Source organism: Montipora foliosa, chromosome 8, assembly GCF_036669935.1.
Source record: "Montipora foliosa isolate CH-2021 chromosome 8, ASM3666993v2, whole genome shotgun sequence".
In the NCBI taxonomy this organism is placed as follows: domain Eukaryota; kingdom Metazoa; phylum Cnidaria; class Anthozoa; order Scleractinia; family Acroporidae; genus Montipora; species Montipora foliosa.
The window spans coordinates 14499468-14522343 of NC_090876.1; the positions used below are offsets into that span (position 1 = coordinate 14499468).

Below are 22876 nucleotides of genomic sequence, written 5' to 3' on the forward strand. Positions count from 1 at the left end.
TTTTAGTTGGTTTTGCTGACTTTTTTGGCATTGACGAGATTAAGAATATAGCACTTTCATGATGTCTCTATATTCTGTGATCGTAATCAGTTTACGTGCCTCAGCGCGCAAACGATCGGCATTAATCCGGCTTGTAGAAAAATAGCTGGTGATTTGTTAAATGTCCATGCTGGTTGGGGGTGCGAATCCGCTGAATTGGCATATTTTGAGCCTGACCTGGCGCATTTTGAGCCTGAATTGGCACATTTTGAGCCTGAATTGGCATATTTTGAGCCTGGATTGGCATAGATTGAGCCTTATTTGGCGTGCTTCGAGTTTATTCGGTCTCGTCGTGGCTTGTACCTGTATCGCTATTTTTGGTCTTTGGCTTAGTAGTTGTTTTTTCACGATTTTTTCTTTTCTTTCACATGTCCTAAGTTCCGAGATTTGGCTTGAAACGGCCTTATTGACCGAATTTTCGTTGAGTTGCATGAAAAACGATCAGCATAGGGAAGGCCACACTGCTTTTCTCGCTAGATCTGGCAAGGTTACTTGTCCTGTGGCTGTGACCGAGCGCTTGGTTAAGCTTTTCCGACAGTCTTCTCTTCGTTCCCATTAGTTCGTAGAATTGTGAAAGCCAAGTCAAAGGAGCATTTTCATTCTAGTTTGGGCGTTTCTATGACCTCTTTGAGGGTGGAATTTAAGAAGCATATTAAGCCATTTGTTAGCGACGTTTCTAAGTACGGCACACACAGTATGAAGTCTGGTGCGGCGTCCAATCCGGCTTGTAGAGAAATAGCTGGTGATTTGTTGGAGGTACGAATCCACTAAGCATAGTTATATTAAGCATGGTCTTAGCGAGCGTTTGAACCCACGTCCCCCTGATGAGGGGGGCGTGGCTTCAAATCCCGCTCGGGGTAATTACAGTTTTTCGAATTTCCTCAGAAGTTGTCCAGTGTTGAGTTTCCTGTAACTTTCTCTCAATTTCTCTTCAACTTGGACTGTGAAGCCATTATTTTGCGATCCTCCTGAGGGTGATACGTTGTTGGCTCAAGGGATCTACTTAACTGACTCGTATATTGTTTATTCAGAATTAGATTTTCGCTTTTTCTGGCCTTGTAATTTTTGAGTAATTTATTTAGAGTCCTGGCGGGGGACGTGAGTTCTGCGTGGCCTTTCCCAGATTTCCTGTATCCTTTCTCCCTGCGGGGTCTTTTGGGGCAGGTTTTTTCTGGCCACCCTGGTACTCTTACACGTAGCTTTAGTTTATTTACCCTTGCTTTAGCTATTCTTCTTTTTGGTCCCTCATTTAAGTGGGTTATGGCGTTACTCTCTGGCCATATCTAATATTCTCCAGGATTTGTTGGCTTTTTCGTTTCTTGTTTTTCTATTAACTTCTGGTACGTATGCGTAGGTCAGTCCTGAGACTGAGATACGAGGTCCTAGACCTGCCAGTCCAGTAATCCCGTATACTGCATATCCTGTAACCGATGTCCTATCATTTTTTATATCAGTGAAACCGGACGCAATCTCAAGAGTCGTTTTAGCGAACACTTACGAAGTATACGAAACAACACTCCACTGTATTTCTGATATCCGGATACGGGTTTGCAGTTATGCCACGGTACTAGCCTCCAAAGATGTCCAAAGGAAGCCACGTGAAGTGAAGTTAATTTTCCAGCTGGGAACTGTACAGCCTGATGGACTTAACATCAATTTCAACTTTATTTAAAAGTGACTTGATGCAAGCGCGCAACACCAATCATCTGCGCGCTTCCTTCTCATTGCGCATTTCAACGGCTTTCCTCACCCTGAAGAAGGGTTCTACACCTGAAACTTCTGTGATTAAAAAAAAAAGAACTGACACTTTTCGATATTTATTTTATACCACTTAACTTGGTTATTCATTTTGAAGTATCACGCATCTCCTACAAAAAAGTCTTGGTTGTTAATAGAATTGAAAACGTTTTTGAGCGTTCCATCCTTAACCAAGATGACGCAAATGTGAATGTAATGAATAAATGATTACCTAAAAGAGCAAGGAAGGTTTTAGAGATTGCGAAAGCACTGAACTACTCTGCAGGTTGTAAGCAAGAAGGGAAGTATAAGGTGTGGTACTTGAATAAACTTTAACGAAGTGTGAAACTTTGGCTTGGTTTAAAAAATCGTACTTACTAAGTCTTGTTGTTGCGAAAGAATACGCAGTAAACGGTACGCGAATAAGTTCATAACACAACAGATAATTTGTTTCGGATCTCGACTTAAAACAACCTAATTCTTGTTCCAAATAGTACAGCTTGTTGAGAGCGTTAAAACGAATGCGAGCTGCTGTAAAGGTAATATGTTGATTGTGTGAAAAAATACATATTCAGTAAGGCGCACGAAAAAGGCTGGACGTTTAAGACTGGTAAACGGTGACGTCACACATATACATATGCTTTTTGGCTGAGCATATCCAGGTTTTTATGTACTGCTTTTTGAGAAGATGCTTTGTGTGAAATAAACCAGTGAACACACGCGCGTTTTTCAGTTTTTGCGTGTAACATTTTGGGGGCCTGTCCGGGAGAACATATGGATAGGAATTTGGTTTATTTTGGCTTAAGTGTGGATATAAGGAGAACTGGTGAGCCAACAATGTTCTGATCGATATTTTTGGGACCTGCTTGTTGTGGATGTGTAGTCAACGTTTGTCGACCAAAGGATAACGACTCAAAAAAATCAATAGTTATTATTCAAGCGATCAGATGCAAAGTGGAAGAAACTGCCCGGTTATGAGCAAATTGATTATCTCAACAAATGAATGGCTTATTTGGGTCCACCACCGCTTGAAGGTTTAGAAGAAAAGTACAGGGATGTCGAAACAGAAATGAAGGAAAAATCGGGAAAACGTAAGGCAGAACTGACTAAACTAGATTCTAAGCAGAAGGCAGTTTAAAAAAGATTCCTTAAGCTCAGGAAGGAAAAGTGAAATCGGAAGAGCTTAATGAATTCAAAGTAGCGACACCATTAAAATCCTATATTGCTGTCCTTCGAAGAGATTTCAAGATCCAGGGAATGGTAGGCCACCCAGGCCAAAAAGATAAGCGGGGAGTGTAAAGGGCTACACAGATGAAGAAGTGGTTAGTGCTGTGCTCAAAGCTGTACAATCTGGCCTGTAATTGAGGAGTTATCTGGAGAACATCGTTGATCTTACTCTGCCGAAATTACGGGGAAAATCTTTCGATTCCATTTTCATGAAAAGAATGCTAAAGAGCTGAACCAACTGTTAACCATCCTGACTCAGGAACCAAAAGAAGATCCTCAGTCTTTCTTGACGAGAGCTTTGAGAATTCGACAACAGATCATCAGTGTGTCAGACAATGGGATAAAATATAATTTTTCGTCAGTTCAAGGCTTGTTCCTTCCTGCCCTTGAGACAGGTTTAGCTGATGAAACCATTCGTGCTAAGATCAGGCCTCTGACGCGAAATTCCTCCAAAGCAGACGAAGATTTGTTTGACGCAATGAGTTTGGAAGGAAAGGAAAGGAAAAGGAAAAGGAAATGAACTTTATTTAAGTGTCTAATCGTTCTACCGCTGGAGCACTAATTGGGGACACTGTAAACTGAAATTAACAATTAACGTAAATCAAGTCAAACGTTGGTTTTTGAGGAGAGGGGAAACCGGAGTACCCGGAGACAACCTCTCGGTGCAGAGGAGAGAACCAAACACGAACACAACCAAACTCAACCCCTAGTGATTCGGTGGAGAAAATGAAAAAAAAAGGAAAATCCAGGCTGTGCAAAGGGAGCCAGGTGTTGAAAGCAAGTGAGAATATTGGTGGATGATGTATGTGTTCTAGAAGTGGACTTGAGTGGATTGACTTGATAAGCAATTACATCAGGCTAGACAGTTGTAAGGCGAAGAAGCAGATGCATTTGCAAAGAGTGAAAATGACACTGGTTGTATTCCAGAATTACAGATGGACATCACGCTTACTGATAGCTAGACAATTCAGAAGAGCTACCTTGCAATACCACGACCTTTATTTCCAGAAGAGAAGGCTTACTATGCAATCAACAAATCTCCTTCCTTGATAACCTGGTCTCCAGGAAGAATGGTTTCATCGTCATTGACGTCTTTCGTAAACCGACGCACACGGACAGATATTTGGACTTTAATTCACATCATGAGAAGAAACACAAAATAAGTACTGCGTTTACCCGCACGTGACGAACGCCCTTCTTGCCAACGGCCTATCCACCTGCCGTCATCTCTAACGAATTAAAAAAGAAAAAAACCTTCACCGGAAGAATTGGTGGGCATGTTTTTCAATCTGATTGAAAATAAATCCACCGCGATGGCCTGCCTCCCTTATGTTCGTGGTATTACAGAACCCCTCAGACACACGTCTTCTTCGAAAGAACGGAATTAACGTTGTTACTAGACCTCACAAGACTTTGCAACAAGAATTCCCTTCCCCCAAGTTTAGGCCTCCTATTGAACTTCAAACCAATGTGGTGTATAAAATCCCTTGCGCCGATTGTTCCTGGAGCTACATTGGTGAGACTGGAAGGTGCCTTTCAACGAGAAAAAAGAGGAGCACATTCGAAATGTAAAAACATGTAAAACTGGCTATAATATTGCAGCTCGCGCTTGGAGTAAAAATCACTCTATTGACTTCAACAATGCCAGAATAATTGACAAGGGAAACTTCCGAATTCGAAAAACTTTGGAATCTGGGCACACCACTAACACTAATGAAGCAGAAAAAAACTCCAAGCCTTTGCCAAAACAATACTCTATTCTTTTAGATTAGCGCATTTTTCCCTTTTATCGTTTTTCACAAATTTTTTCACATTTCTATTTTGTATATATTTCCATCTCGCGCATTTACATCTTAGTTTTTAAAGGCCTTAGTCTGGAAGCCGAAAGCTTACGTTTTAAAATTTTTCTTAAGCAGAGAACGTTTTTTTTTTTACATGAATTTGATTTTGATTGTTACGAATTCGAAGTAAGCAAAAGATACAGCAAATAACTAAGTAAATTAAAAATAAACAATACATGTAAGAGTCATGGAGTCAAACCGAAAACAAGAAGTGCAAGATTTTTAAGCCGGAAGTGTCCTTTCTCGGTAGAACGCAGTGCTTTGGCTAATCTAAAAGGGATAATGTCCAAGACAGTAGGAGAAGCGCGTAGGATCATGGGACTTCTCGGTGTGTATCGTTGTCATGTTGCAAATTTTGCTCAGTCAGCAAAGTCTATTTATGACCTCTCAGCGCGTCGCCGTCAAGAGAGGTGCCCAAGAGCTAACAGTGGTATCAGCCGATCCAGTGGACAACTACCATCTTGAGCAGCAATAGAGTGGGAATATATACATCAAGTGGCCTTAAATACTCTGATAGATCAAGTACCAACCCACCTTTACTAGCATATCCAGAATACAGTTCACCATTTATGGTACACACTGATGCTTCCCAAGAAGCCCTTGGTGTCGTTCTTTATCATACCTAAAACGGTGTCATGCGAGTTATCGCCTTTGCATCAAGGACCCTTATACCATCGGAACGCAAGTACCATTTGCATTCTGGGAAACTGGAATCTTTAGCCTTGAAGTAGGAAATTACAGAACAGTTCCGCGATTACCCGTTCTATGCACCAGAGTTCGTGGTCTACATAAGCAATAGCCCGTGTACGTATGTCTTAACCACCGCAAAGTTGAATGCAACAGGCCTGGCTTAGATGGGTTGGAGAGCTCGCTGATTTCAACTTCGAAATCCGGTATAAACCTGTTGACTTTAACACGGATGCTGATAGTCTATCTAGAATACCTGCACATTTCCAGGTCTACATGGACAGTTACAGTGAAAAGATCTCACCAGAAAGGTTGCAAGCTTAAATCTTGGCAGTCACTGCCCTTGCCAATTGTGATTCGATCTGGGTGACGTCTTTTACCAAGAATGCAGAGGTCCTCTCAAAAGGTGACCTTTTGCTTTCCCCAGGTTGCAATCAAGTCAGGGTTATAGATCTAGTGAGAATCCAACAGGAAGATCCTAGAATTGATCGAGTGTTAAAGTTTATCAGGGCGAGACAGAAACCCACTGTAATACAGAAACGCAACAAACGTCTGTTAGCCCTCATGTACCTGAATCTGAATGACTGGCACAAGCTCCATGTTGACAAAAAGAGTAAAATCCTCTACCGCAAGCAGCAAGTGGTACTACCACAAAAGTTACGACGGACTGTGTACCGTGAACTTCATGAGGAGATGACAATCTTGGTGTCGAGCGAGTGTTAGCTTTAGCACGTGAGAGGTTCTATTGGCCATATATGAGGAAAGACATAAAGCACTTTATTCACCACGTGTGTAATAGTAATTGCCTAAAGCAGAGACGCCTAACCTCCAAACAAGAGCCCCACTTTCAACCTCTTCTAACGACTGCTCCACTCCAGATGTTGTCAATGGACTTTGTTCACTTGGAAAGAAGTTCAGGTGGATCTGAATACATCTTGGTTGGTGTGGATAATTTTACCAAGTACGCGCAAGCCTAAAAGAACAAAAGTGCAAAGACGGCAGCAGAGAAGGTTTTCATATCTCAACGACTTCATATCTCGTTTCGGATTCCCAGAGAAACTCCAAAACGACATGGGGGGAGAGTTTGAGAACAATCTGTTCAAGCGCGGATTAGAGAAGCTGTTCAGTGTGAGGCCCTCACGAACCAGAGAGACTCCAGTCTAATTGTAAGGATCACGTGAAAAAAATTAAAATTATAAGTGATAAAAACCGACGTTTTCGTGCATTATGCGCCATTGTCAAGGTTCAAGGTTTTAAGGTTTTATTTGCCATGATTACATATAACGTATCCGATTTAATAAACAAAATACAAAAGAAAGAAACTATAAGAGCTTATGGAGCTATGGGCTTCCTCAAATTAGACTAAGAAATTAAGTTAAGTTTAAGATAGCACTGGGACGTAATACAATATATTATTAAAAGACGAAAAGATTGCACACACAACATTTATCCACAAAAATACAAAAGCGTAAATACTTCGAAGAATTTGATGCTACTAACGAAAAAAGAAGAAATCTTTTAAGGTTTTTGCAAAACTGAGCGGTAGATCCAGGTGACTTAATTTGACTGTCAAGAGAATTGAAAAATTTAGGGCTTGGAAGCGGATTGAAAATTATCGTATATTAGTTCGAACTAATGGAATATAAAAATGGGAATTAGATGAGTTTCTAGTGTTATAAGGATGAATGTAATTAGCCAGTGTAAACATGTCATTAAATAAATTCGGAAGTAAACCTTTAGAGAAGAAACCCATAAAACTTGCCTAAATGAAACAAAAAAAAAAATACTAAATTTTTAAAACTTCGAGATCTCGAAAAAAGGGATCTGTATGGGAATCAAAGGGAACTTTAGCAACAATTCTAATTGCTTTCTTCTGGAAAGTAACTATTCTTTTTAAGTTAGAATTATAGGTCAATCCCCACACAGAAACACAGTAAATTAAGTATGGATAAATTAAGCTATAATACAAAATACGAAGAGAGGCTGTAGAAAGGCAAAAAACTTGACCTGTACAGGATACCAATAGACTTTGAAAATTTTCTGGATACATTAAAGATGTGAGGTTTCCAAGTCAATTTTTCATCAATAACTACACCCAAAAATACAGTCTCTTTACCTGCTCAATCGGAGAGCCATCTATGAAAAAGCAAGATCGTATTTTTGTCTTTTCTGTCGAGGTTGGAAAATCATAAAGTTAGATTTCTTTAAGTTTAATAGAAAGCTTGTTTTGCTCGACACCAATCAGATAATTTTGTCTATTTCGAGGTTAAAAGTTGTAGATAGAGTATTTATATCTTTATGAGAAAAAAATATATTCGTATCGTCAGCAAAAAGTATAAATTCTAAAACATTTGACACATACATAAGTCATTAATGTATATCAGAAAATAAGAGAGGCCCAGAATTGACCCTTGCGGTACGCCGCACCTAATCCGTTGACGAAAAAAGAGCACAAAATCTATTTTAAAACTCCACATACTGTTGCCTATTACTCAGATAACTACGAAACCACTTGAGTGCAAGACCCCTGATTCCGTAGTGTTCTAATTTTTCAAGCAAAATATTGTGATCTACAGTATCAAATGCTTTAGACAAGTCTATGAAAACACCCCACCGTATCTATTATTGTCAAGGTTACATAATGATAAAATGCGGTTTGTGAAAAGGCTAAGTTGAAGCAAATTTGCATAAAAGAGTACCAAGCTAATTACATGAATATTCTCACTGCATAATTAATTAGCTCAATGCAAAACACGCCGTTATTCCATCACATTCCCCGTTTCCGCCCATGCTGATAGCGTCAGTGATGCTTTGCGCCATTTCGAGTTTAAATTTGGTCTCTCCGCTTGGAGCGTGGTCTTTTCGTCCTGTACTCCACAAAGGACAGTCGTCTTTTGCGATTAACCTTCCGCTTGGTCAACCACCACCAGCCCGCCGTTCCATGGCGGATCAACTTAATGCTCTTCCTGACCCTCCGGCTCCTGCTGGAGCGCAGCAAGTCGAAGAGCCGGCACAAATCTTCCTCAAGAGTTGGAACCCATAGCTGAGCCTGCCGCGGCGCCTGCCGCCCCAGTAGAGGTACTTTATTCTTGTTTCTGCTTCGCTTTTTGTAGGGGTAGTCTTGCTACGTTTTCGGGAGATTTTTTCTGCTTAGCCCGGTTAGCGTTTTGTCTTCGGTCGCGTAATTTTTATACGGATTTTGGTGTTTTTTAGTGCGCGATACAAACATTCTGTCAGCACGTGCCCGTTTATTGTCCACGCTTTGTTGAACTTTTTCACAAGGAATGTTACCGCCTCGTGCGTTGTTGTCTACCTGCTTACTGCCCCTCGTTTTCCTAGTTTCAAATTTTTCCCTCGGTATATTGGTTTCGCCTTGGTATCTGTTTATTTTAGTATTTAAGGAAATCCTTTAGTTTCTGGCATGATTAATGTGGGACGGGTCTAGTGCCGGACAGAGTAAGAAAAGCCTTGTTTGTGCCATGTCTCCGGCGTTACAATTTAGTGTGGAGCAGCCCGCTAGTTTCTTTTTTGGCGATGGTATTTAGGACATGTGTGTGCTTAAATATTATGGGTTTCCACTGTTAAAGTCAGTTTTGCGTGTGTTCTAATTTGGTATTCCACCTGTGAAGGGGTTTGGTACAATATTCGTGATTTGGTGCAACGCTAGATTTTCTAAACTGGCGAAGGCAGCTCGTTGCATAGATCTTACAAGTTGCACATTATTTATGGATTTCCACTGGTGAAGGCAGTATTGCGTTCAGTTCAAATCGGTATCCCTCCAGTGAAGAGTTTTATGGAGCGTTTGTTTGTTTGGTATACCGCTAATTTTTACTGGCGAAGGCATATCCTCGGTAGACGTTGCAATCAGTGTACTTATAACTTAAGGATTTCCGCCAGTTGAGACAGTTTTGCGCGGTCTATGTATAGCTTCATTTGTACGGTTGCGCTTTTTTCAGTGTTACGCTTTGCCGCGGGTTACGGCGATATTATGACGTAGGATGTTATTGTTTTCTTGCACTGTTTGTTTTATTATGCTCTCCTTCGGTGGGGAATGTTTGGTATGCCACCAGCTAGTGACTTTTAATTATTTTTGGAGAACGTTGGGGCATGTCGTTGGTGAAGACAATAGCCTGAAGTGTGTTTTCTTTGTGTTTTCTGTGTCCCAATTTCGGACCTAGTTCGGAGCTCGGGGTCAACGAAGGGGTAGTTCCCCTGCTTTTGGCTTACTTCCGCTTTTTTTCGTTTATCAAATTTCTCCCTTTTCTTTATAGGGTCCTGTTTCATTTTATTCCAAAGTTAGTGTTCTTGCTCCTCCTTCCGGTGATATCCCCGTGTGTAGTGTAAAGCAGGGGACCTCCCCTTTCGTTGGCCCCCTTCCTTCGCCGAGTATGGTCGTTGCTTCAACGGACCTGGCTAACATCGAGCAGTTACGTTTCTTTAATCCTACGTGTTTCAGAGCCGGAGAAATTCATAATCATTTGCCAGTGTGGGAGAGATTGCTTAGTGGTCATACAGTTTCTTCGTTGTTGATTTTTTTCACGGGGGATCGGGGTTCGGACTTAGGGCGTCTGCTGGCCAATCAAGTTTTCAGGTTGAAGGATCGGAAGGAAATTTTGCTAAAATTGACCTTGACTAAGACTACGCGGGGTAGTGCAACCAGCCCGTTTATTTTGGAACCCTTTGAAGACGCTGGAGTCTGCCCAGTTGCTTGGATTGAGTATTATTTGTCTGTTTGTAATTTGTGACATATCGTGCTGGATGGGGGTTATTTCTTTAGGGCTACTGACCGAGGGAGGGCCGTTAGCCAAAAGCCTTTCTTGGGTTCTGCAGTTGATAATCGTTTACGTAGGCATCTCACAGGGGCGAAGTTGAATGGTGGTGAAACACCTCATGCTTTTAGGCTGGGCCTTTCGAACACTCTTAACATGCTAGGTTGTTCGCACGATGAGATGTCCCGTTACTTAGGATGGCGCAGTGGGGGTATGGCTCGGCATTATACCAGGATGTTCAATACCGCCGGTTCTTTTCCTATTCCCGCCTCGCGTTCCCTTTGCCAGACCCCGGCGTCTCATCCCAGCAACCTACAATGTATTGTTTAAATCATGATATTAGCCTTATACTGCCTCCTTGCATTTTTTTTGGAGTACCGTTTAGAATTATGGTTATTAAGAGGAATTTGAGTAATGGAGAGAATTAAAGGGGAGTCATGTTGGAAACGTTTGGTACCCGTGTTGTTTGCCAATTATGAGTTGTTGTCGTGGTGGCGAGCGCAGGAGCGGACTCTTCCCATAACTTAATCTTATGCGATGAGGTAATGAGTATGCAGTGAGGATATGGTACTACTTTAGCACGAAGAGAATCCGACTGTACATTCAAAACTGGCTTAAGATCTTGAATACACAGCATTTCATTAACAAGGCAGTCAAATTTGTTCGTGCATTTCTTGATTATATTGAAGCGTGCTGAGAAATTGTTCGGAACAGCAGTGTTATGTTCTTTAGAATAATGCCTGTAAATAGATGACGCCTTTTGGCGGTGTCCCTCAACGCGCGTGTGAAGGTGGCCCTTTGTGTACCCGACATAACCTGCATCGCTCAGGTCAAACTTGAATAAATAAACAACGAATTGCTGGGTTACGATGTTAGGCTTGGGCTCACGAAGGCTTAGATCTTGTTTAAACTTGCCGCTAGTAAACACGGGCTGAATGGTCTTTTGCCCCTTGTTACTAAGATCTCTAAATTGTCGTTTGACAGGCACTGCAGCATCCTGATCTTTATTGGGGATAACTATGATAACTAACTATGATATATTTCTTTAAGTATGCTGTTTAGGCTGGTCCACTGCGACTCTCGAGGTGATAATGCGCCCATGGGCCCATTTCTCAGAAGAGTGTGAACGTTTGAGAGACGTTTTCCGTAAGCTGAGGTATCCCAATCACCTTATTGATTCCGTCATCAACAGGTTTATCACCTCGACAGTCGCAGTGGACCAGCCTAAACAGCATACTGATGACGCCATCCGGATAGTTATCCCTTATAAAGATCAGGATGCTGCAGGATCTGTCAAACGACAACCTACAGATCTAAGAAGCAAGGTGCAAAAGACCATTTAAATTTAGCCCGTGTTTACTAGCTGTGAGTCCAAGCCTAACATCGTAACCCAGAAATGCGTTGTTTATTTATTCAAGTGTGACCTGTGCGATGTAGGTTATGTAGGGTACACAAAGGGCCACCTTCACACGCGCGTTGAGGGATACCGTCGAAAGGCGTCATCGATTTACAGGCATTATTCCAAAGAACATAACACTGCTGTTCCGAACAATTTCCTAGCAGGCTTCAATGTAATCAAGAAATGCACGAACAAATTTGACTGCCTTGTTAATGAAATGCTGTGTACCAGCTTTGAATGTACAGTCGGATTCTCTTCGTGCTAAAGTATTCATGTAATTAGAATCAACTGAAGTGAGTGTAGTGTAACGTGAAGTGCTAGATTTCTATCCCATATGAACCATGTGAGCGTTAGCCCTATTGATGGAAATGGGCCCACACAAGGACAGAGAAAAACTCTGACCAGGGTGGGAATTGAACCCACGACCTTCCGGTTAGATCTCTTTCGCTGTACCGACTGAGCTACAAGGTCAGACGGGAGCAGGCCGTGGGAACTGAAGATCTTGAAGTCACGGCAATTAACATGTACAATTACAAGGAAAGGTTACGTTTATACAAACGTTGGCCGTGTAGCAATTATATTTTAGACAGAATTAACTGAAGTGAGTGTAGTGTAACGTTTGTATAAACGTAACCTTTCCTTGTAATTATTCATGTAATTAGCTTGGTACTCTTTTATGCAAATTCGCTTCAACTTAGCCTTTTCACAAACCGTATTTTATCATGTAACCTTGATAATGGCGCAAGATGCACCGTAACGTCGATTTTTATCACTTATATTTCTTGTCTCATGTATTTCCAAATGGTTTCTTATTAAAATTAAAACTAAAAAAAAAAATCAAATTCAAATTAATATTTAAAAAAATAAGTGTGAAACTTGATTTACGTAAAACAGTGCTCAATACATAGAAGAAGAGCGAAGTATATGTGGAAGAAAAAAACAAATAAACTACAAGTTCATCCCTACAAGCCTGTTTCGTGGTTGCCCACTCATCAGATGGTCGCCCACTCAATAGAATCAATAGAATGATTCTTTGTAGATAAATGTTCGTTACAAGTAGGTAAAATTCAAACGAACCAACAATATTATAGAGAACACAACAGGCATAACGGTAAAAGTTTAAAAGTGTAATGCTAAACTGACATGATCAACTTGTTTGTTGAGTTAGGGTTTCAACCGCTCAATATGGAAGCTCTCCTTGATTTTGAGTTGATAGAAAGAAGTGAAATTATCAATAATAATTTTGAAGAAATAAACATCACAATTATCGCGACAACTTTTAGAAAAACTAAAATGCTTGAAAATATGAGATTTGTTATCCCGGAAAAGGTGCTCATTTGCATTCACTATGGCTGAAGATGGTGTTTGAAACATCGAAACACGTTCCGTAAATTCAAGTGTGGTTGTATTTTTTAAAATATTAGTAACACTTGTGTTATCCAGACCATTTGGAAAAATTAAAATTAAAATTAAAATTAAACGGTGCATGAGACTACTGGGTTTTCACCATTTTACTTTTTGTTCGGAAGAGGCCCTCGGCTGGCTATTGATATCGTGTTCGACCTTTCGGAGAAATCAGGATCTGCGTCACACATAGAGTACGTGGGCAAAAAAGATGAGTGCAATGCAAGAGGCCTATTATTCCCTTGCATCTAAAGCAGTCCAAGGAAGTTCTTCGCGTGAAAAGGTGACCGTGTCCTCGTTCGTAACCTGACCCCCAGAGGCGGGCCTGGAAAGTTGAGAAATTTTTGGGAAGACGAAATCCATGTGGTTGTAGCACGAAAAGGAGATGATAGCCCAGTATATGAGGTGAGACCTGAATCGAGAGGAGGATGGAGCCGTATTTTGCATTCGAAATCTTTTTGCTGCCCTGTTGGGAAGAATTTCTTCAGAGTAATAAGAACCATTCACCTACTTCCTCTCCTCGCAAGGAGAGAGAATTACTGACACAGGACAAGGACAACGAAGATAGTGGTAGTGATGAGGACTATCAGTATTTACCGGTTATCACCAGATTACAAGTACAAGTACCGAGTACAAGTCAAGAGTCAACAGCAGAACAACATCCAACAGACAGTGTGCACCCCTAGTCACTGAGATGATCGATGAAGAGAGTGCCCCTGGGCAAGTCACCACAGCAGCTCCACCAAATGATGAGTTCGTCAATGTTGAAAACCCGTGTGAAAGTGCTTTAACCGAGAACACCAGCCGCCCTCAACGTGTGAGACAACCACCACAGAGGCTTTCATATCAAACCTTTGCGAACTCTAGTTATGTTAGAATGATTGAAGCACAGCCAGCTGCAGGTTCTAACCAACCTAAGATTCAGTGGACAGTAGCGACTCTGAGACATCTGGTCCTGCAGTCAACTCACCCAGTTTGCCACCTATACGGTAATGTATCGGATCCCTTCCAGCTTGACCCCAGAGACATTCCTCCCTACAAGTATCCACAAGTACCTTTGTACCCAACATGAACTCTGAAGGATTCACTTCACCGTATTGGGGAGCCCCCAACCAAATACCCCTTTATTGACACTTATGGAGATTTAAACTTAATTCCGTTAATGGTTCCTTTAAAAAAAGACGTTTCTATTCAGATATGTATTTTTAGACGTCACAATGTTGAGGTATATCCAAAACTACTTAATTAAGCTAGTTTTCACAATACAGGTTGATGGACATAGATTGGAATTAGGGCTTAGAGAACTTTGATATTTAGTGGCTTACTTGAAGTGGGCCTGATCATCCCACTCCAGGGTTCCATGAAGACAACGAATCCAAACAGGAGCTGCAGGAGAGAGAACCTGTGCTGTATTGTTTTATGTAAAGTACGATATCTTTCTTTAATGATGGGGGAAATGTAAAAGTAATATGTTGATTGCGTGGAAAAGAGCAAATTTGGCAAGACGCACGAAAACGACTGGTAAGCAATGACGTCACACATACATGTGCTTTTTGGCTGAGTTTCGTCATCTTTTTATGTACTGTTTTTTAGAAGATGCTTTGTACAGAAAAAACCTGGGAATACACACGCCCTTTTCAGTTTTTGCGTGTAACATCACCATGAGTAGTATTGAGTAGTATTTGTTGGAAAATGGTTGCTGTTGCTATTCGTGTGGCTTTTTCTCCACATGAACCGAGTTCAGTTTTAGATTAAATGGGTTTTCGCCGATTTATGTGAAGGGGATTGTTATAAAGTTCTATATCAGTAAAAAAAAATTTTCCCTCGAGTGATAAACAAGTTATCGCATGTTTCCTCGTAAAATTAGCGATTAATAGTTTTCAAAGGTTACGGAAATTGCATGACTTACACGGTTCATCCTGAAATACCCGGAAGTTGTTTAGGTCCCGAAAAGCCGTTTCCTACGATCGTATTGAAGTCCTGAAAAGCTGTTGTACAACACAGGAAAATACAAACTCCTTTATACAGAAGAAAATATGGCAGCCTGAGAAGGTTTTAACGTTATTTTTCCTGCCTTGGAGAAGCGTAAGTTTTTTTTTGTGGCTTGGTTCCCTGCTTGGCAATTCGAACAGTAAGGGTGACATGGAAGTGTTTCAGAAATCGAAACTATCGTAATTTATTTTATTTTTATTTGTTAAAGCATATTAATTTTATTTGACAATTGCAGAAACTCAATCGTATGGTGACTTGCTGAACTTATCGAATGACCAACTTGTAAATAACAGGAAGCCTTCGATGCGAGGAACAGATCATTGTGTGCACAGAATTGGCCCTTGAACCACAGGTGCCCCAAGCTAACGTCGTAATCCACGATCAGTTTAAATTATAAGGGTTTGTATGGGAATTTGCAAACGTGTTTAGGAGTCATGAATCGAATAAAATGCCTTACCTCGTCTTCTTGATGCCTTATCAGTGTTTTTGTGGCGTACTTTGGCCATTTCAGCGCTATTCCAGTGGGTTGTTGGTTCGCTGTTTTCTCTCTCTGTATTTATTTTAAAGGTTGGAAACTCCGATGAAGCAGTCGCAAACACAAGCTTCTGTACATAGTTCCAAAAAGCCGAAATCGACCCGAAATTCCTCTAAGACCAAGGATGATAGTGCTGCTACATATTTCAATCCTCATATCAGACAAACTTTCACGGAAACGAATTGAAAATCGCCAAAATGGGCTCATTTTGCCCTTAGCAACATGCTTGATTCGGATGTTCCGTGCACGAAACCGTTGAAAAACACCTTACCAACCAGGCCGAAGATTCAAATTTGTTAAACACAGGGTGGGCGACAAGGCTTTAGTGTCAGTGACACGTACAACTTGAGGCCCTTCTCAGGAAAGTACTGAGCTGTCATGCAGATATTGACGAAGCTCAGGGAAATGCTGATGCATTAAAGATGTTTTGCAAACAAAACACAAACATTCAGTTTGTCTTACAGTGTACCTGTCACTGACATCGTCGCCCACCCTGTGTGTAACAAATTTGAACATTGGGCCCGGTCGGTAAGGTGTTTCCAACGGCCGTGCACGCAACTTCGTGGAAAAGCATCGTCTATGGTCCTCGATGGAAGAGAGTCGTTGGATTAGCGCGCCGAAATTCCCGCATTGCGGCTGTTTTTGTCGGATAGAGAAAGGCATTAGTTAGAGGAGGATGCTAACGTGCAATGGGCTAAATCTGGAGGCGACCTGAGCGTTCGGAGTGAATTTACGGCCAATTGCTTCGGTGGATATGCGAGACCGCCGCCAGCAAGTAACCAACCTTGGGGAATAGGCCTTTTGCAACAAACGATCACATGGTACAAAACCCGCCATGCTGGAGGGCAAGCTTATTATTACTCCCGCAATGGGACATTAAAACAAAGGCAAGTCAAGCTCGACTGGCTCAGGTCTCTTTGTTTTAATGTCCTAGTGGGGGAATAATAATGAGCTTGCCCTCCAGCATGGCGGATTCTCCGTCGTATAATGCTACGCACTGCAGGATTCATTATGCACATTTTCGTCACTAGTTTCCAGGCCATCACGGCTCAAAGCAATTGTTAAGCAAATTTCCCCCCTTATAAAAGGGCAGTGTAAAGCGTGACAAGTGTCTTTTTTTTTCGCGTGCATTTTTCCAGGCCGCGGTTATTCGTACACGTGTTGGCTATGTCGAATGAAGAAGAAGATCCTTCGGCTCCAACCGATCAAGAGACGCGTTTCTCTAGCTTGGAAGCCAAACTGGATGCCTTGTCATCAAGTTTTGAAGCGCTGGCTCACAAGTTTGACGCTCGGTCGAGCGCTAGACCGACTGTCACAGAGTTCTGACCTCGAAGAAGATTTTCTGCCGGCGGAAAACGATGATGTGTACGACCCAGCAGAAAGTGTCTTCAGTCATAAGGACGAAACGGCTGATCTTCCCTACGAGGACCTTTTTAAGGACTGTGTGGACCGCGGTCCTAAAGTCCATGACGGAGTGGCAAAGCGTATTGATAACGCTTGCACGAAAAAACCTGCCAAAGATCAGTTCTCAAAGATTCAAGCCAAATACCTTCGTCCCGAGAACTGTGAATATTTGAAAGTCCCTAGGGTTAACCGTGAGCTTTCGAACTGCAAACGGTTCTGTTAGGGCTTCAAAGTTTTCTCTCCTCGTCATGCAGAGGGAATGTAATCAAATTATTTTGTGACAACTCAACGGCGGTTGCGTATGTCAACAACATGGGGGGGGGGGGGGGGTGGAGGAAATAGTGTCCCTGAATAGACCATTTTACAGTTGTAGCTAAGTTACCTGGCCTACGAATGGAAGCGAGGCTGCCGGTGACCCTGTTTTGATACAAACCTCTGTGCTTTTGTAATGTTAATACGGACTAATTAGAATTACAACAACACAATTTGCATGATAAAAGCAGTAGGGGCTGTATCAATGCAAGGTCACCGGCAGCCTCGCAGCCATTCATAGGCTAGGTCGCAGAGCAAACAACTGTAAAATGGGCCGGCCTATTGCATAGCTTATTCCATTTGGGAACTTTGCTTGTCGTTTGACTGTTCTATTGAAGCCTTTCACGTTCCTGGAGTTGAGAATGTATGCGCGGATAGGTTATCGGGCAAGCATGAAAGCAGCCTCGAATGGAAACTCCATCCTACGTTCTTTAAGTGGATAGCTGAACGTTATTTTGCTCCAGACATTGATTTATTTGCGTCGCGTTTAAATTATCAAGTGGGCCGCTATGTTTCGTGGAAACCAGACCCAGGCGCGTGGGCGGTGGACACGTTTTCGGTAGTTTGGTCTTGTTTAAAACCTTATTTGTTTCCTCCTTTCAGCCTACTGGGCAAAGTGTTGCAGAAACTGAAAGTGGAGGAAGTCCCAAGCGGGGTTGTGATAATTCCAGATTGGCCGACGGCCCACTGGTTTTCTCTAATATTGAAGATGGTAATCAACCGATCACTTCTGTTACCCCAGCGGCACACGCTGCTGATCCTGCCCCAGTCAGGGCAGCTGCATCCGCTGAGGAAGTCTCTTCGCCTAGCCGCGTGAAATTTATCAGGAGTCGGTTGGAAGGTGAAGGAATTTCTTCAAGGGCAGCCACGTACATCTTGCAGTCGTGAAGAGCCGGCACAGGGAAGCAGTACTCGGCGGCGTGGTCGTGCTTTATTGGCTGGTGTAAGCAAAGGACGAGAGATCCTGTACAAGCGACTGTAGGGACGGTGTGTGACTTTTTGTCTGACCAGTTTGGCGCAGATAAATCGTACACTGATAGTTCGACTGCTGAAGGGCATGTTTAACGTGCGCCCCCCGGTTCCGAGGTATAATGGCACTTGGGATGTGAACATTGTCTTAAAGTTTTTGGAGAACTGGCATCCGTTGTAAACACTATAGATGAAGCATCTATCGTTCAAAAGTGTGGCTCTTGTTGGTCTGGTCTCAGCTCAGAGAAGTCAGGCTCCGGCGGCGCTGACGTTAAAAGATATGTCAGTGGCGGAGGACGGAACGAGATTCTGTGTGTCAAGTCTGTTAAAAACATCTCGACCAGGAAAGAGCTCAACATCAATCATGGTACCAAAGAACACGTCGAATGGTAGGCTGTGTCCACACACTACTCTCCAGACGTATATTAGCCGAACGGAGTCAGTAAGGAATTCCATCGGTACAGATTCAATCTTCATCTCGCTGTGTTCACCATTCAAGGCGGTTGGAGGTTCCTTGCTGTCTAGATGGCTTAAAACTGTTCTCAGTTTGGCGGGAATTGATTCGTCCGTTTACACAGGTCACAGCTTTCGAAGCGCTTCTACGTCGAAAGCAAGCCGCTTGGGGGTTCCCCTGGACACTATATTGAGTACCGCAGATTGGAAGAATTCTGGTACTTTCTTTAAGTATTATAAGAAGGACGTAACTCCTTGTAATTTATTTGCCAGTGCGGTTTTGGATAACCTATAGTACGATGTGTCGAATTATTGAATAAACACGCGTGCAATGATTTGTCATGTTGTGTTTTTGGTGCTCAAGTCACGCTGCTTTGAACAGTGCATAATGAATCCTGCAGTGCGTAGCATTATACGACGGAGAATAAAGAATTAGACAAAGGTAGATTACCTGCAGGATAATTATGATTCTCCAAGTATAATGCGTAGCACCAGGGATTCAGCTCCCACCCTTATGCGTTTGGGATGCCAGCTCTTACCGTGGGACCATTGTTTTTCCCGCCCGGTACCGTGACTTTCACACTTTGTCCGCTCAAAAGACACTTGTCACGCTTCACACTGCCCTTTTGTAAGGGGGGAAATTTGCATAACAATTGCTTTGAACCGTGATGGCCTGGAAACTAGTGGCGAAAATGAGCATAATGAATCCCTGGTGCTACGCATTATACTTGGAGAATCATAATTATCCTGTAGGTAAGCTACCTTTGTCTAATTCTTTATTTTGTACCATGTGAATTAACAAGGCTGGAAATCCAGCTATGTAGTCCCAAGCTAGTAGGATCCGAAGGATACACAACGCTTTGCTAGAAATATTAAGTGATTTGAGTGTACAAATAGCGACAGCGAACTACTAGCAGGTCCATTGAATGAAAAACACATTGCCGTAAGTGGGAATCGAACCTACGTCCCCCTGGTTATTAGTCGGGTGTGCTAACCACTGCACTATCACGACAACCCTGCTGGAAACAGAGCAATCGGTGAGGTGATTGATTAGTTACGGGGTTCCCCGGCGTTTAACATTCTGAGGAACAGGACGTACATCGGATCATCCGAGGATGAGTCACAGGCTACCAGCTAATAACAAATTATATTTTTGAATTAACAAGGCTGGAAATCCTTGTCTTATATGAGAGATAGCAATGGTAGAACTAAAACTCCCTAGAATCGCGCTCAAACGGCCACAAATGCTAAGAACAAAAAATAAATGAGACAAAGATGCAAGGCAAGAAATTCTGATGTATTTTTATCTCTTTTTTCTGGCCTAAATAACGATGATCATCGCTAAATCCTCCATACAAACCCTTATAAAATGTATGTAACGCAACAACGATTCTCTGTGAGCTTGGGATACCTATGCTTGAAGAGGATCCTCAGCAGCCGTGTAAAATTGGCTCGAGGAGAAGCAGTCTTTAACCAGACGGAAGATGCTCTGAGATGACACTCAGAAAGTATCTTTCTGAATAAATTCTTACATAGAGAGTTAATTCTTTTCTTGGGAGAACAAGCAAATAAAAACAAGGTCAGGAGCTTTCGTTTGTAGCTCACAAGCTGCATCATGAGCAATATTATAGGTTTTAATTTGTGAAAGACTGCCTCTTATCAAGCTAGAAGCGGAAGCTGCCATGGTTTTTGGGGTCTTATGCATTGTATGCATACAGACCCCTAAGTCAGAGGCAGATCTTGTCTGTCACTTTGAGGACGAGAACACACGTGACAGTCTGGTTTGTAGACTGGGTACTAGTAATTGCGAGTCATTGTTTTCAAGTGTCGGCCATTGCTCCTAGCGTTCGTCGCTTGTAAATCTGCGGTCGTTATTCCTGTTTTGGGAAAATCTTGAAGAGATTCCCTTCGCAAATTAGTTGTAATTGTTCAAGGTAAGTTATGTGTGTTTCAAAATTGATCTGTCGTGCTGTTTCAGATTGGTTTTCTTTCTTTTTTCATTTCGAAAATTAGCTACACTTTCCTGGCTTGTTTGTTCTTTGTTATTTCATCCAGGTGACGTCGCTGAGTGGAGTTTCTTTAGCGATATCGGTACGGGAGTTGTTTACCCACGCAAGCCAACATATCTAGACTCGGCTCCTGTTTAGTGCGGATTGCACTGAAGCTAAGACGCTTTCGCAAGCCCACATTCATTGACTTCATTGGCTTGAAATCCGGTGTGCGTTGCACCGCATGCCTCACAAGCAATCACAAACCAGCATTTATCGGCTTGAAATGTCGGTGTGGGTTACACCCCAAACTGAAAGAGTTATTGTACTCTAAAAAATAATTGCATTGAATAAGAATTTTGCACTCTTGTCTGCTACTAGCTGCCAGCATGGGAACAACAATTGAACAGTACGTACCGGTCAAGGATCGGCTGTCACAACAATTTTGTGAAAGCCAAGTATGCATTTTCACGTGTGTGAGGGCGATTTTGGAATACGATGCTTATGATGTTTCTCTTAAATGTGTTTTACTTGCCAACATTAAAACAAGTTGTTGGACATTACAAGTCGTGTAATGAGGTGATGTTTTGGTTTACACAAAGGACGTGCTACAATGTTTACATCCCATTGCTTATAAGGCAAGCAAATGATGTGGAGGAAAATCCAGGTTCTACAATATTTGATATCATTGATCCAACAACCTTTGTGTCCGCTGACTCTAGTCAGGGAAATGAAGCAATCTTTGGTGTGAATGCTGGTAAGCAATGTGTAGCAATGTCACTTACTGCTATTATATACCATCAAATACATGATAATTTTACTTTGATAACTCTACTTTGAACAATATTCTGGTTATTGGAAATAATCTATACAGTTCTGTAAGATGTTCTGAGCAAACAAATGATTATTTGCTGTTAACTGATGTTCCTGACATGGTTTCAATATTTGTTAAAGTGTATTCATTACAATATAGTGTATTAATGCCAGTAGTCAACAAAGAATAATTATTGTAATTCTGTTAAGAGTTTGAAAGTACTTCTAGAAGTGAATTTCTAAGAGACATCAGTTAACAGCAAATAGTCATAGACACAAAACACCTTTTAGCACCGTATAGATTATTTCCAATGAACAAAATATTGTTCAAAGTAGAATTAGTCCACAATTTGATGTTATATAACAGCAGTAAGTGACATTGCTATACATTGCTTACCAGCATTCACACCAAAGATTGCTTCATTTTCTTGACTAGAGTCAGTGGACACAGTGGTTGCTGGATCAATGATATCAAATATTGTAGGACCTGGATTTTCCCCCACATCATCACCTGTATTTTTAGGTATTGCAAATGCTGTGTGTACCATCAATGTTTATTACTGCTACTCCAGTAGATGCTGCTAGTAACACTGTTGGATTCTCAGGATTTATTGGAGCCTGCCTATAGATTTTTACTACAGTGTGGTAAATTGTTTTGATCAAATGGCTTTTCCCAGCACTACCACCTCCAGTTATAAACAAATAAACTGGTTCAACATTTTGTGACTTCAGGCTGTTGAGGTTTTCATTTATTTCTAGTCCATGAAAGCACCCTGTTGAAAGCTTTGCATTGCATTTTTAATTATTTAATGATCTAACTGATTGACATAATTGGTCATCAGATATTCCTCTTGGCTGTTTATACATTGTTATTGCTGATGGACTGTGATTTCCAGTAGTTTGGGAATTTGCACCAAGCTCTGAGGGTACTTGTTCATTGAACGTTATCTACTGATGATTCATCATGGAATTCTAGTTGAATTTCAGCATTCTCTTGATCATTTATAAGATCATATATAGATAAATGACAGTGCCATGCTTGTTTTTTAGCTATTCTAGTGCTTCTGTTTCTAGTAAACAGCTGATAGAGATGCTGTGGTGTGCACCAAAAGTTGTCTAAACTGTGCAAATGGCAATAAGAGAAAGATTAGCGGCAAGTCATCAGTGTAAAATTTTAAACAGGTTCTGAAATTTGAAGCATACTGAAGGAACCCTGCTGCATTGTTATGGCAAATTTTCAACCAATCACGCATGGACGCATGGTGGGCAGAATGGAGTTAAACTATGCATAAGACCCCAAGTACGCA

The 22876-nt window shown here is 41.6% G+C and overlaps 1 non-coding gene across 1 annotated transcript; it reads right to left on the reverse strand.

Annotated features, from left to right (window-relative positions):
• Positions 1-19707: 19707 nt before the first annotated feature.
• On the reverse strand, positions 19708-19780 carry Trnai-aau (transfer RNA isoleucine (anticodon AAU)). Its single transcript has one exon. It is a non-coding gene; the product is annotated as a tRNA-Ile (tRNA).
• Between the last annotated feature and the right edge of the window lie 3096 nt (positions 19781-22876).